The 16489-nt window shown below is 40.3% G+C and overlaps 3 long non-coding RNA genes across 3 annotated transcripts; 2 read left to right on the top strand and 1 right to left on the bottom strand.

Moving 5' to 3' along the window:
- Window positions 1-5393: 5393 nt before the first annotated feature.
- On the top strand, window positions 5394-6762 carry LOC129156179 (uncharacterized). The gene is made up of 3 exons (XR_008560311.2): window positions 5394-5830; window positions 6356-6448; window positions 6582-6762. It is a non-coding gene; the product is annotated as an uncharacterized lncRNA (long non-coding RNA).
- Window positions 6763-8793: 2031 nt separating this feature from the next.
- On the bottom strand, window positions 8794-9582 carry LOC139071606 (uncharacterized). Its single transcript, XR_011521453.1, has 2 exons — window positions 9270-9582; window positions 8794-8924 (listed from the first exon to the last, which is right to left on the bottom strand). It is a non-coding gene; the product is annotated as an uncharacterized lncRNA (long non-coding RNA).
- A 4780-nt stretch (window positions 9583-14362) lies between these two features.
- Window positions 14363-15782, top strand: LOC139071605 (uncharacterized). The gene is made up of 3 exons (XR_011521452.1): window positions 14363-14613; window positions 15226-15330; window positions 15483-15782. It is a non-coding gene; the product is annotated as an uncharacterized lncRNA (long non-coding RNA).
- Window positions 15783-16489: the final 707 nt, after the last annotated feature.

Raw genomic sequence — 16489 nt, 5'->3', positions numbered from 1 at the left:
ATATTAATGTTACAATTAAACAGTTTCACTTCATGTAGGCTAGGAACATTTCACCTGCCGTGGTCCGACCGCTTCTGCTCCACATAAACTTTGTGCGTAATCAAATGTCTCTACAGGTGCTTTCTGCGCTGCTATTCTGCCTCGGATGCGTCATGCGTCTCCATATTAGAGACGGGAAAAAGCGCTGTTCAGCCAAAGTTTCATAATTTCATAAAAAGAAAATTTTTCCAAGCTCATCCATGCGCATCAGTGTGCATCGGGGTAATTCTTTCAAAACAGCCAGCATCCTTGAGTTTATCCATCAAAATACAGTCAAATGGAAATATCTGTAACCTGCCATTTAACTGTTTTGCCTTCTTGTAAAGATTGTTGCAAAGAGAAACAACTAAACTTGATTAACCCCAGAGCCATGCGCACTGCGCTGTACGTCGTCACTGTAAATGAGGGGAAATGATTTAATCGGATCATTTTCTTTTCAACATGGTTTAATGTAGTTTCATTCAGTACAAACTTTAGTTACACCAATCTAACGAGACAGAGCCTGGATTTGTATTCTGAACAGTTTAAACATGTTTAAAACGGAGACACGCGTGGCGCGTCTAAAATTCGCACCTGCTCCGCTATTATGGAAATTAAACTAACAAGGTGAATAACATCAAATTATTTTAGGCACAGACAGCATCTCCCACACTTTTGAAAATCTTGCAACGCGCCTGGTCGCTCGTGTACGTCAAAGTTATCTTTCATAAGAAGATAATCAATAAAACGATTTATATAAAGATGATCCTGTCACGGTGTAAGAGGTGGAGATGATGGACCATGTGTGGTTGAGCTGAGCAGGAGGAAAAATGCAGGCTTCAGTAAAAGTAAAAATGGTTTAATGGCAGGATGGGATGAACAGGAACACCAGCAACAGCAACAACAATGAACTGACAAAGGACAGGGGCAAAACAGGTGGTTTAAATACAGAGGGCTAATTAGGGAAACATGGACAGGTAAACGAGGGACAGGTGAGAACAATAAGGGTAATCGTGGCAGGAGAGGAACACCTGACAGGCGGGCAGGGGCAGATTCTGACAGATCCAGAATTTGTAGCCCGTCTCTGCCTACAATATTTTGATATTTTTCACCCTGTTGGTGGTTTTACTGAGCAGGTGCCACTTTTGTCATACGTTTCTTTTAAAAACATGTTTAGACTGTTCAGAATACAAATCCAGGCTCTCAGAACCACAGCGCATGTGAGAAGGTTCCTCCCACTGAAGCGAGTGTTTTCCAAACCCTGTCTCTCAGAGACTTGTCACTTAGAAAATGTTCCCTGATTATGAAACTTTGGCTGAATAGTGCTTGTTCCTGTCTCCAATGCGGCGACGCATCCAGGAGCCGTCTGAGGAGAATCCCAGAATCTGACATCCTCCAGCTCAGGAAGCGCATATGATTACGCACAAGCGTGACGCGTCAACCCGGTCTCACAGTAAGACCGGGTTGGAACTGTTCAGGTTTACGCAGATAATCTTTACATTTAGAATTAGCATACAGATGTAAAATTAATGCAGTAAAATATAAAGCTTTTTATTTAAATATCAATTCATTATTTTAAGAGCACAGAGAGCCGCATCAGATGGATGGAAGAGCCGCATGCGGCTACAGAGCCGCCGACCCCTGTGCTAGCCTATATTGTCCCCAGCAAATTTTAAACCCCACTCAAGTGTATGGTTAGTGTCCCCAGCAATTCTGAAAACAAACTGACGCCCTTGCCGCCCCCCGGCGCGCGCGCGCGCCCGGTACATGTAATTTTTTATGCTTGATTTTAAACAACTAAACAAAATGGGGACTTGTTTCTTATTTGTTAGATGCTGCAGCCAAATTTGCATTTAAAAGTTTAACCTCCTGAATTTTGTTGTTTTTGAGTTCAGTCGGAGAAACAAACGTTACTGCGATCTGTGTTGTTACTGCCCTTTGATCTGCATTCAGTAAAGTGTTATTAAAGAAGGCACGGCAATTTTTAACCTTTTTTAAATGTGTAAACATTATGTTTAGATAGAACTGCAATAAAAAAAAGGGCTGCAATAATATCGCACACCGCAATATTAAGCCACCCTGAATCACCGCAGGGGGAATTCCTCAACCGCGACAGCCCTAGTGTATACCATCCAAAAAGTGGTTAGAGATTAGTGTTCATAATGAAATTATAAAGCTTTATAGCATTGGGGTGGACATTTTACCTAAGGATCTCGACAGCAGTTTAATTTCATTTTTGAGATTATTCCACGTAGGTGGATTTTTGGGATATCGGCATTTGTGTATGAAAAATTTTGTTAAGATTATTAATTAGAAATTCAGTATTTTTATCTTTTAGTATAATGCCAAATAAGATATCTTCAACTGTGAAATTGTTTATATAAATTTGATTGGAGTTCAGCCATTCCTGAAGTGAATTCCACATCATTAAAATTTTATCACATTCATAGAAAAGATGTTTGGTTGATTCATCGTTTTGTTTGCATAAGTAACATTTTTCCACATTGAACTTAAATCTAGTTTGTATAAAATGGTTAAATGGGTAAATGTCATTTAAGGTTTTAAAATTGACTTCTTTATACTTTGGGGGTAAAGAGAATTTTAGATATTTGGTTCTCAAATTTTTAATTTCTTCTTTTGAAAAGTTGTGTAGTAACGAGAATCGGAGTATTGGGTTTGGATAAAAGGTTTTGTTTAATTTGTTTCTCAGGAAAATATTATTACATTTTTTATTGAAAATTTCTATCCCATCAGCTGCTAATATTTTGAGTCTAGGGTTAAATATATAACCGATAGAAGCTTTAACTAGATGAACCAGAGCACTTGGGACATTTTTAATCACCTTATTATATTCATTTTCAGAAATGTCAACATCATGCTTGAGATTTAAATTCTTAAGTGAAAGAATATTTCCATTTTCGTCTAAAATATGTGTCACTGCCCTAATTCCTCTGTCCATCCAACTTTTCACAAATATGGTTTTGGTTCCATCCAAAATAGTTCTATTATTCCACATCGGAACATCATGTGGGCTGAAGTTATGTTTGAAAACCATTTTTGCAAAGAAGAGGACTTGTCTGTGGAATTCGGAAAGTTTGAGAGGCAACTTCGGGATTTCAAAATCACATCTTAATAGGAATTCCATTCCTCCAACTTTTTCAAATGTAAATTTCGGAATTGTATGCCAAATTTCCTCTCTATTTATTAAGAAGGATTTAATACATTTAATTTTTAATACTCCATTCAAAATTTCAAAATCTATTACTTTTATGCCACCATCATCATAATTCTTAATTAAATCATTTTTTCGAATGTAGTGATTTTTGTTCTTCCATATAACAACAAGATTCATTTTATTTCTTTCTTTAATAATTTTAGGAGATATGGCCAATGATTGAGCAGGGTATATCAGTCTAGAAATGGATTCCATCTTTGTTAGAAGAGTTCTTCCAAATACTGTCAGATCTCTTTGAAGCCAACTGTTTAAAATGTTCTTGTTTTTTTCTGTGTTCAGAAAGCTCTTCTGGTTTCTATCACTTGGAACATTTGTAATATAAATTCCTAGATAGCAGACTTCTTTTTTAACAGGGATGTTAAACAAGGAGGTCTCCGGGCCTTCATGTCTTTTTATTAGTTCACATTTATCAATATTGAGATTTAGTCCTGATGCCTCTGAAAATAATTTAATTGTTTTTAAAGCTGTTGGGATTTGGTTTCTGTCTTTTAAGAACAGGGTTGTATCATCCGCTAATTGACTAACTAGGATAGAATTATCATTTATATTTAGACCTTGGACTTTAGACGACTTTAGATGAATAGTGAGCAGCTCAGTGACTAATATGAATAAGAGGGGGAAAAGACTGCATCCTTGTCTGATTCCTCTTGAAATTTCAAATCTGGGGCAGGTTCCATTAGAGAGTGAAACGGAACTATTAATATCTTTATGTAACACAGTGATTATATTTAAGAATTTTTCGCCAAAGCCAAAGAATTGTAGGGTTTTAAGTATAAACCCGTGTTCCACAGAGTCAAATGCTTTAGAAAAGTCCAAGAATAAGATCAATCCGTCATCTGGGAACAAAGATTTGTAATCCATAATATCAAGAACCATACGAATATTATTGTGTATTGATCTTCCTTTTAAAAAACCTGATTGAGTTGGACTAATCACTTTTAATAAACCCTTTTTCAATCTAGTAGTCAATGCAGTTGTCAGGATTTTATAATCTGTGTAATAAAGTTATTGGTCGTAGATTATTTAGAAATCGTTTGTCTTTACCAGGTTTGGGTATTAATTTAATTACCGTAAATCCTCTAATATTAGCCTGTATTTAATGAACTGCCGGGTATCATATTTTGGCCGGTGTCGGAGTCGGCGGAGGTGAATAATGGCCGGTTTTTTATCGTGGCCGGGTGGAATGTGGAAACAAGCAAGTACGAGGGGCGGTTGTGTCATCCGTTTCACTTTTGATTTGCCAGTGATAGACCGCGAGGGTAACTTTAACCGTGTGGAGACGAAGAGGAGGCGAAAATTTGATATCAAGTTCAAAGAGAACGTGCTGATTATGCTGCAGAACACTCTGGGGAGCAGTAGGGGTTGTATGAACTAGTCACTAGTCGACTTCACCGCTCTATAGTGACTTTTTATGCCTGTCAACGACTAGTCGCTGTCACGTGATAATGACCGGCAAGATGCAGTCAACAGAAAAGACAGCAGCCTGCTGTCAGCAGGTGACAAGCTCCTGCGCGTCAGGAGGTAACGCGCTGTGCCAGAGCGTTGATACCGACACCCGCCGTAAAACAGACATTTAACCAAATTGTGACGTTTCCCTCTTGCAATTTAACATTCCCCTCACCCCCATCCTAACCTTAACCAGCTTGCGCATGCAAAGCTCTGATTGTTGACGCGCTCCAGACATCTGCGTCCTGAGCACGGCCACAGTAACATTATCAAATCAGGTGTCGCCATCCCAAAAGCTGCGCAGGGGGAGAGGGGAGAGGGCTGAAGCAGAAACTACCGTTGTTAAAGAGCAAGTAACGTCTAAATTAACTTTTTTTTGCTGATGAACTGTATAAATGAGTGTCTAATAATGTTTTAAATGTGTGTATTCATTATTTTAGCATTTTGGTGCATTTTCTTTAAAAATTAAAAATTCTGCCTAAATACCACAGTATAGCTCCACCTTCAGCTTAAAACATAGAATTTGACTCATTTTGAATAAATTTTAGCCAATGGCTAAAGAGTAAGATACTACGTAAACCAGTAGAGTACTACGTAGCAGCTCTCTGTCAAAGTTATAAAAGTATCGAGCGTCTCGGCCACGCCTTGTGGCGAGTTGGGAGTTGGATTTGCATGCAAGTGTAGGAGGTTAGCCGTAGTTCAGCATTAGCATATAGCATTAGCATATCCTAGTCTTTAGCATAGCTTTTAGTGTTATACATACTTATTTAGTGTTAGCTTGGCTGTTGGATATTGTAGTTTAGTTAATGTTTGGCTGTTAGTGTAATTAGGAAAGTAGTTCGGGTTTAGTGCTCCATATCGTGTTAGCATGGTGAGATGGTGTAGTGTAGTATGGTTGCGGAGCTCTGTCGGGTTGCACTCCTTTCCGCTGGACTTAGAAATTAGGCGCCAGTGGTTGCGTGTCTGGAAAAGATTCAGCTCCCGCCTGGTGCTGTAGTTTGCAACCAGCATTTTACCTGCAATTCTGCATGTCTCCGTTCCAAGAGGGAGGCTGTGCCCACCGTGGCTCTTCCGCGATTTAGAGACAGCCCACCGACTCTGCTCCCCCACCATGACGGGCTCCAGTCTGAGGTGAGTAAGCTAAATAAAAGTTTTAACATCTTCTAAAGACAATTCCCTTCCTAAATGCAAAGTTTGAGAGACGTGGTTCACTCCATTTAGCTAATATCAGCCTGCACTGCCTTCGGGCTGATTTGTCAAGTTCACAAAATGTGGAACGGGATGTAAGGTTAGAATCAGCGGCGAATCGGAACATATCTCGAAGCCCTGGCCGACAAAACGGTCCACATGACTGTCAGGCTCAGAAAATTCGGGTTGATTTTGTGTCAGTCGGTAATTCTGCAACAGTGGCTCTAACTAACGCAGCACTAGTTGACAGACAGCATTACAGCGTGAAATCCAGCACAGCGTGACCCGGTTCCGTGAGGAATTCTGTTCAGGAGGTCGCATTTCAGGATCTCCACATCATATGTGACTGACTTTTACGTTATAATAACATCACACACTAGGAATGTTATAAAGCGCCTATATGGGACAGTTTCTTTTGTATTTTATCTGACTTTATAAACATCAATGTGCTTCTATTTTTTTTTTCAGGCTAAATCTACCCAAGACACTGGCTGTCAGACTGATTTAGTAATCTGCAAGAATGCACTTGTCCAGGCTGACGTGGTGTTACCCGTAGCAAAGGTGAATTATTTTTAATAATCTTCTATGTAAACATTTTATTACCTTCTAGTTTTAATTTGTTTTACAGATTGTTACACGTGATTTTATGCTGTTTTAAACGTTTATAAATGTGCTGCTTCTATGTTTTTTATAGAGCTCACAGCCTCAGTGTCTTGTGACACAGGGACCATGACAGAAATTCATCTTCCAGAAGGTCCCAGAGCATCCACACCTCCTGAAAAGTCCAAGATGTGAGGTGTCTGCTGTTGATTCCAGCTTCCACCTCAGTGACAGTGCAAGCTCAGTGAACTGTTCAAGGTAAAAAAAATTAAAACATTTCTGAATTTTTAAGATATTAACAATTAAATAAGTATGTGATTACATCATGAACAGTGTTGGGCAAGTTACTTCAAAACTGTAATGCATTATTTATTACTTGTTACCCTCATTTTAAAGTAATTCATTACATTGCAATATTACTGATTTTAAAATGTAAGGCATTACACTACTTTTGCATTACTTTCAGTTACTTTCACCAATAAAACTTCAATATGAATCTGGTCATGTGACGCTCAGTGAGCTCATGACATATATGTGGAAGGTGATGTGGTGTCTGAGCTAGGATTGCTGTTAAAAACAGTCAGATATAATAACAGTGCTTTAAAATGATTGTTTATTAAATAAAAGCAACAACAATATGTACTCTCAGCACTCTGCCATCTTATATTAACTGAGCAGGGAGTGAGGTGGTGGGGGCTCCAAGCCTATATTTGCCTTGGTCCCCAAATGCCTTGGTACGGCCCTGGATGTGGGACTGACTTCTGGGGTGATCTGATTCTATCACATGTATAAATTTTAAATGCTTATATATTATTGCTTTTCACTGGTAAAAATGTGTATTGGGGATAAATCTACCTACTTTTTTCTTTTCAAGCTCTTTGTTTTGTTTTCTTGATTTTATTTGAATAATTTCCTGTCCTTTCTCTCTCTAACCTTCCTGCATGCTGCATGTTTTCTCCGTCTTCCAGAAAAACTGTTTCCTAGATTTCCTACGTTCTAAGTAATCAGCCAAAGGGATCTACCGAACGTAAATAAAGCTTAATATGTTGTAGCGTTGCTCCAGCAGCAATGAGTTGAAATCACCGGGGCACAGATTATGAACTCAGCTGAAAAGAAACGCGAAGTACTAGAGAATATAGGCTGATATAAACGATCGCAAATGAATGACTTTGTTTTGGTGGAGCGACTTTGTGAATATAACAGCGGCTGCGCGCAGGACGCAGCTGGAGTATTTGAGCCATTACCGCTGCGTCCTCTCTGCTCATAGAATGCCCGCAAAGCTGAGTCCATAAATGACGTCATATATGTGGATACTTGATCTTTTTTCAGTCTTCCTGCAACTTGAATTGTTAGGAAACCCACATCTTGATTCTGGGTTTAAAAATGCATTGTAATTACCGCGTTACTGGCAATTGTACCGAGTAAATATTACCGTTTTCTTTCCCTGTAATGCCTTACATTACCACATTACAGCAAAAAGCAATGCATTACAGTAATTAAGTACTTTTGTACCGGGTTACTCCCAACACTGATCATGAAGGAGGCTACTGATTCTGGCCCTGTGACACTTGGTGGTGACGTGTGAGCTGATTCACCTGGTAAATAACTTTTAAATTAAATATTTTGTTTTTGCTATCAAAAGTAAATTAACTAATAACCTGCATTACTGCAGGAGACTCAGCAAAATATGGACTCTACACCATGAGGCAGGCACACGTTAATAACTCTATAAGAGCACATAAGGTGAGCAACACCACATATTATTTTTATTACTGTACACTGTCCTGGATTTGTTTTCTTTCTGCATGATTTGTTTTCTTTCTGCATCTCATCATTAGCCTGGCTGATCACCTGATAACTCCTGTCATCTGGTTATGACAGCATGAGGATGTCCTCACACACCTGTCATCTGGTTATGACAGCATGAGGATGTCCTCACACACCTGTAACCTATCAGCTCATCTGGCAAAATAGAGAGAGAAGAGACAACACCACATCTCCTGTTCCTGGAAAGCCTTCAGCCATCCTTCGATGACTGAGAACCTCCATCAGCTCTGTCTCCTGTCTGCCTACAATTATTCTAATAAATATTGTGTTTGACAAGTTTTTTGTGCTGCCAAATATCTCATTTTGATTCCAGTTTTGATATTTTAATGGATATTTATAAATTACATTAATTGAATTATCACATTGTCGCATGTTTAACTAGCTCTATGGTGATGAATTAAACTAGCACCTCACTGTTAAAAGCTCGTTTTAATTTCAAGCATGTTTAAGTATTTATGGACATGACCAAAAACAGGAAATATATAAATTGAGATTTATTTAATTAATATAACAAATAAGGGGGAAAGAGTCATTGAAAGGCACATTCTTCTGGAAGCTCCTGATCCTGACGACACCAGCAGGAGACCAGCTGCAGACACCAGAGGATCACCTGCAACCAAGAGCAGCTAGTATCAGTAAATAAATAATGAAATCAGGGCAGTTTTAGTGGGCTGAACACATTACAGAATAATTTTCTCATGGGGTAGTTTCATAACTTTATGCAGCAGACTGTAGCTTGAGCCCAGATCTCCTGGAGAGCTGCTATCCAGCACGTTTCAGTGGATTTTCCTGCTTTAACAGGTTAGATAAGCTGTTAAGCAGCTCAGCTGTTTGTTGCTGGTTAAAACCAGGTGTGTTGATGCAGATAAATCTCTAAAACATGCTGAATACTAGCTCTCGGGCCGTGGAGACAAACCCTGCAGCTAATCTGATGCTATGGCTAACAGCTACTTACATTCAGAGATGGTTCTGTTGGGTCGGTTCCAGTAATTTCAGGCAACTCACAAGCTCAAAACAATAAGGCTCATGTCCGCTTGTCTCCTCCAATTAGACTTGGTCCCTTTCTTCTCGAGTGTCTGGGTAAGGAGGGGGAGAAACGTCCTCCACTTCTAATGACTGCTCAGAGTGAAGGGAGCTAGCATCGTCTAGTGAGCCATCGTCTTCGTCACTGCCGCGGCTCCGCCCTCTCGGTCCTCCAGGCAACGCCTACCAATGTTGCAGTTTTTAAAATTGATACGTGGGTGGGGTAAGACTCTGAGGCACACTTGACATGCACTTTAAAAGAAATGTGTTTCACTTTGAAAATGTGGGAGCAATTTTAATAGTCAAAAACTCCAGTGAACCATTAGTTCATTTTGCTCAAATAGAAATTGAGGCCTGCCTCTAATTCTGGTCCTCCTTCCAATAAAGGCCTGGAGCTTGATGAGCTTGAGTCAAATACAGGCCCGGGCCTGTATTAGAGGATTTACGGTATTCCTTGTCATAAATGGCAAGATGGCGCCCATGAGTGGCTCTGCGTCTGCTATGCTCCTGATCTGATTTGGCTATTTGTTGTTTTTTATTGTTTTTTCTCTATCTGGTGCGGAGTCCCTACTAACATATGATCGAGACTTACTGTTGTTGATCAGGTCCGCGATGATCAACCTCCAGAACTCCGATACCGGACCCGCTTTCCCACCGCCTCTGGAACCTGGCGTTAACCCAGATCTCGGCCCTCTGTTACCTGTCGGCCTGCCGCTGCCCAGGAGGCCATGGAAGAGGAAACGGGGGAAGAGAGCCGGCTTCTTCGTTCAGCTTCGAAAGATCCTGAGAGGAGAAGCTCTTCCCGATCGCTGCTCCGCGGCTGTGTTGTGGCGGATCCAACAGAAACTTAACGGAGTTGGGCTGATCTCGCTGCTAAATGGAGCCCCTGATGCGGGACGCTACCTGAAGGCATGGGAGACAAAGAACGTCCGCGGGCGTAGCCTGGAGTCGCTACGTAGCTTAGCCCGCCAGCCGCCCGCCATTATCGAGCCCGCGGCACACACACCGGCAGATTCCTCCGCGAAAATGATGTTGATTAACGCGCGCTCCATCGCCAACAAGTCTCACATCCTCAACGATCTGTTCCAGACCAAAAAATTAAACTTTTTGTGGATTTCCGAGTCGTGGCAGCGCGAAAATGACGTCACTCATCTCCGTGACCTCTGTCCTCAAGACTGCTCTTTCTTCTCTGCTCCACGAACCACAGGCCGCGGTGGAGGAACAGCTGTTATCTTTAAGAAACATTTTTCGTGCCAAATTATATCCTTCAACTCCTACAGCTCATTCGAGATGATCATGATTAAAATTGGTCGAGCTCTACCAGTTTATGGCATTCTGGTCTATCGCCCACCTGGATCTACTTCATCCTTCCTGTCTGACTTTCAGAATCTCCTATCTTCAACTATTAAACTAGACAGGATAATCATTGTTGGAGATCTAACTGCTCCACTAGGGAGTTCCTAAACATGATGAATTCTTTTAATTTCTCTCAACACGTGTCTGGTCCCACTCACAGAGCAGGCCACACCCTGGATCTGGTCTTTTCCTACGGACTTCTTATTGATAAGCTGCAGATAAATGATGTTGTGTTCAGTGACCATAAGTCAGTTTCTTTTCATATCAACTTAAATTCTGAATCTCTTTTACCAGTCTCAGCTAAGCAACGACGTATTATCAACAGTTCTACCATTTTAAATTTCTCCTCCCTCTTTGACTTTGTACCTCCTTCCTCTGAAAACGTAGAGCTCCTTACCAACTCATTTAATGATCACTGCCTCAAAATTCTAGATCAGGTCGCCCCTTACAAAATCAGCCGCAGTTACAGTGCCTCTAGTTCACCCTGGCTGAACAACCAGATTCTTGAACTTAGACGCTCCTGTAGAAAAGCGGAACGACAGTGGAAGAGGACAGGTCTGGTTGTTCATCGTGAATATTTTAAAGAACTTCTCGAGTCATACAACGAAGCTGTAGAAAATGCCAGGTCTTCTTTCTTCAGCAACCTCATATGTCAAAATAAGAATAATCCTAAGGTTTTGTTTGATACCATCTCCAGCATCGTGTCTTCTCCTCCGCAGCAGGCTCAGCTATCTTCAGCTGATGACTGTAACAGATTTCTCCACTTTTTTGAAAACAAGGTGCTGAATCTGAGATCCAGCATTCCACCAGCCCTCGCCCCCTCAGGAGGGGAGGTCCCCCAGTGCTCCGAGTCTTTCACCTCCTTCTCCCCAATTACACTAAATGACTTAACCACAATAATCAGTCAGATGAAACTCTCATCATGCTCATCAGATATCTTAACTCCCTCTGTTTTAGTCGGGTCCCTTGCCTCTATCAGTCCATCTCTGTTGACTATAATCAACAGCTCACTGAGCCAAGGCTGTGTTCCATCTTACTTTAAAAATGCAGTAGTGACTCCTCTCTTAAAGAAACCCAACTTTGACGCCAGCTCCACCAGTAACTTTAGGCCCATTTCTAAGCTACCTTTCATCAGCAAAGTACTTGAGAAGGTTGTTGAAACCCAACTCTGATCCTGGTTTTCTAAGTCAAAGATCTCTGACCCCTTCCAGTCTGGCTTTCTGAAGCAGCACTCAACTGAGACTGCTCTAGTAAGGGTGCATAATGACCTCCTGATGGCTGCTGATGCAGGAAAATGCTCTGTCATGGTCCTGCTCGACCTCAGTGCAGCTTTTGACACTGTAGACCACAGCGTTCTACTAAAATGGTTAAATGCCCTGGCTGGGATTTCAGGTTCTGCTCTAGACTGGCTCTCTTCCTATCTCACTAACAGAACATTCACAGTGAAGTCCGAAACCTTCTCTTCAGATACTGCCTCTCTAACATGCGGGGTCCCACAAGGTTCAGTTCTAGGGCCTCTACTATTTGCATTCTATATTCTTCCCCTAGCTGGAATCATTCAGTCTTTCCCAGACATCTCCTACCACATCTACGCTGATGATATTCAGCTCTATATGTCCTTTATGCCACACCAGTTGGACAGGCTGGCCACACTTGTACTCTGCCTGACCCAGATCAGTAACTGGCTGTCCAGCAACTTTCTTGTCTTAAATGCTAACAAGACAGAGACCCTGATCGCTGCACCCCCGGAACTTCAGCCAAAAATCGAGCAAGAAATTGCCTCTTTTTGCCCATCAGCCAAGGCCAACATTAGAAACCTAGGAGTTATTTTTGATCCAGCTTTAAAGGAGCATGGGGCAGGAATTGTCCAAAAACAAAAAGTACATGTTCATTCTTGAGAAGCTTATGGGTGATGAAGCATTTTAAACTAAAAAGAATGATGAAACCAGTTTATCATTCCATTTTGTTAATCAGGCTTTGTGCTGCAAAATGCAAAACATTCCTGATCCGAATTTCCCGCGCTGTTTTACGGATATGACGTTAATTGACGCTTCAAGCGCGTTCTCGACAAGGTTCAAACCCGGAAAAACATTTGGAAGCTTGCTAGGTGGCGGTAACGCGTCTTTCACTACTAGCCACGTTAAAACCCCAAACAGAAGAGGAAGAACCCTGGAAATGGATTCTACAACTAGCAAACGACCAAGCGCAACTCAAAGCCTACTAAAGAGTGGCACAAAGAAGAAGAAGGTTTTATCAGCGGCATCTCGAGAGTCAAAAAGAAAATATGAAAAAAGTCGGTCAGGGACCCGAATATCTATTGGTTACGCTCTGGAAGAATGGAGGCTGCTTCAACTGGATTTGGGCCTGAAAAAGGATGCGGACATGGCACATTTTCTAGTGACCAGGTAAGTGTTTGTCTCCTTATTTCTGCTGTAGGTTTCAGTAACAAGTAGATAAACATCAGAGCTGTATCTGCACAATTTGAGAAAATAAAATAAAACTTATGGATTTAGATAATGCTGATTTAGGTAATCTAACAAATCTTTGTGCAGATGAACAAGAAACTTATCTAAGCTAACGGTGTTTAGCATATGGCTTCCTGATCAGTTTGAAAAAGCTAAAAGCAACCAAGGAGTAACCGGATCACTTCTACGTTTTGTGGACGACACACCGCTTGTGTTTGGAGATAAATGGATGCTCCGTTTATTCTGACGAGAAAAGTAAACAGAGCTTGATTTGATTATATGACGTCACCGATCAGCCGGAGAGAGCTAGCGTGCGTTAGCATGTTAGCTGCGATCACGCTTCAGTTTGTAGAAGAGAACGGACATTTTCCAAACCAAAGATGAGTCTTTAGAATTATGTCATATTTGATCTACAGTCCAACCTCTAAGCAGGACTGTTACTTTAGTAGATAATGTTATTCGTGGGGTTTGTGTAACAGAACCCCATCGGAATATATTTCCCTAGCGCTATTGCTGAGAATAAATAAAATTAGGATTCATAAGAATAAATAATAAGTCAGCCATAACAACACGTTTGACTAAAAGTAAAGTTGTGTAGAAGTTTGTGTTTATTTTTCTAAATTTGTCCAGTTGAATGTAGGTCAGAATAAAATATGTTTGTGAAAATGATAAATAATTTTTTTTATAACTGACCTGCATTTTCATATTACTAGTTGTGCCACAGGTAAAGAAGCTTAGCCGTTATTGATCTATGTAAACAGAAGGTGTAGAGTCTCAACCAACTTGTTGACATTTTTGTTTAAAAATGTGTTTTCCAGCTACCGGAAGAAGCAGGCTCCTGAAACTGCAATTCAGGGAGAACAGCAGCTAAAATGTGGCATCGATTATCTCCAACTGAACCTGTGTCTGAGGGGTTAGTATCTTTTCTGTAAAACAAATATTCACGTTTTTGTGCTATGATATTTCATACATTAAATTACACCTTGCATATCCACACTTGGTTCAGAACTAACATCACACCACCAAACACTTCGGACATTATCTTTACAGGGAAGATTTTCTAATGGCTGGTGTTGAGGCGCTGATGGATTTGGATCCTTTTGAAGAAAGGTAAATATGTTCATGAGAAGTCTTGCCATATACGCAGGAAATTACTGCTGTGCAAAAAAGATAAAAACACAATAGATAAGCACATATAGGTCATTATATATATTTATTTATGTTGTGAAGTGTCAATTCACAGCAGATTGTTGTTATTTGCAGAAATAATTAATGACAGATGTATTAGGCTCCACATTTATCTCTTTAGAATCAGTACCATTTCAGGTGAGTTCCAGTATTTATCTTTACGTACAACAAATATTATTGTGTTGTCTGTAGTTTCAAATCCATGGATCTAGCTACGGATGCAGTCCAAATTGATGAGGACCAAGCAAACAACTTACTCAACAGTGTGTGAGTTGCAATGTCTTCTTATCTAGGGGTGGGGAATATAAACGATATAAGGTAGAAATGATATAAAATTGGGTAATGATAGTTTTTGGCTATATGGCAATACGGCGATATTGTGATAACACATGACGTCACTAAGATGTGCACCCTGCTGACGTCACTAAGATGTGCACCCTGCTGACAATGGGACAACAGAATGGCGGTGACTGCAAGCATGGAGTGTGCAGAGGAGGAGGCCTATATGCCTCAAGTTGCATATATTTGCCACATGAGGATATCTAAAAGCATGCCAATTTGACATTTATAAACAGATGAAAAAATATATCGCAATATATATCGTTACTGCACATGCTTCAGATTATATCGCAATATAGATTGAGGCCATATTGCCCAGCCCTATTCTTATCTACACTATTTTTTTAAACTCCAAAGTCTTAAAACAATATATTAATTCTACTTTTATTTATTGTTTTCATAACAGAATAGAACTGTTATGAAAACTTTGTCAGGCTGACGAAGTTTGCAGCCGCAAACAAAACGTTGCAGGTAAATAAAACCCTTCTATGTTTTAAAAAGAACTAAAAGATGGAATTGTTGTTTTATCCTTGTTCACAGGCTGGGATCCTAAAGGGAATTTCCATCCTACTTGTGTGGCTGAATGACATCTTCAACCAATTTTGGTACATCTGCCAGAAAGCACAACATCGTGATATGTTTAATGTAAGTATTGTGACATCTTTTGGACAACAAGACAACAATGCACATTGACATAATTACCTTTCTTTTCATAATAGTGCCAGCTCTCGTGTTTCTGTTGGTGAGCGCTTCTGTCACATGTAAAGTTTTCAAATAAAACTTATTTTTTCTGTTAGGACATGTGGGTGGGTGTGCTTCACCATGTCACAGGGAAGCATGAATGGACCCGTGGCAAATGTGACCATGGACCACTTGATGCAACGACCAGTGATAAAGAGCTCATGGTGCCATTATCTCCACCACACGAGGCTCTTCAACGAATCATGTTCAACAGACGCTGGTTGAAGGATGTCACCAATCTGACCTTTATGTATATTAATAACATTTTCATAAGCAAAAAAGCTAAAGTGTCAATATCAAAGCTGACAATTTACATATAGAAATGACAATTGTGGGTGAAAAGGCAATCAAAAGTGTGATTCTTAATAATCTATAAAGTTGTAGCTTTTGTTTTTTTTACAGGTCAACTTCAGAACTGCATTCTCATGTAATCTATGTATGATCTAATGCTGCTGTTCTCTCTCCATAAAGGCCCCAGCTACGTGAAGCATCAAAAGACAGAAATGACTTCTTTCATGCACACAGATTTATTAGAAATTAAGAAAAAATACTATGTACAAATGCAAATAACAGAACTGTTTTTTCATACATAAATAAAAATAAATATATTGCACAAACTGTTTGTTTATTTTTGGGTGAAAATGCTGTCTTCAGCTAAAGTTATTTTGATGTATTGTGCTGTTTTGGAACTACTGTAGTTGTAGATAAACGGTTAGGATTTTTGGGTTAGGGTGCCCTCAGTCAGGAAGATGGTGTCCTGGCGTCTTGCCGAAACTCCAGGATATCCAGCATCACCCCTGGAAGACGGGTCACCACTCTCGAGAATATAATCTCTCTCCTCCTGGCTCAGGTGTTGTAAAGCTGTCTAGGAATTGAAGAGCATATGTTTACATGACTAGATTCATATCTCCAGTGAGTGATGTTTTCGTTTTTGGCATCTATTATTTTATTTTATTTTTTTACACAAATGGCTACAACCAACCTGCATCTCAGCTATACTGGCAGCTCTCAGCTGTGCAAGCCGGTCTCGGTCCTCTTCTCTGAAAGCTGTTCGCTGCCTACC

This window comes from Nothobranchius furzeri, chromosome 9 (genome assembly GCF_043380555.1).
Source record: "Nothobranchius furzeri strain GRZ-AD chromosome 9, NfurGRZ-RIMD1, whole genome shotgun sequence".
In the NCBI taxonomy this organism is placed as follows: Eukaryota; Metazoa; Chordata; class Actinopteri; order Cyprinodontiformes; family Nothobranchiidae; genus Nothobranchius; species Nothobranchius furzeri.
This window is presented reverse-complemented; position numbering and strand designations above follow the sequence as displayed.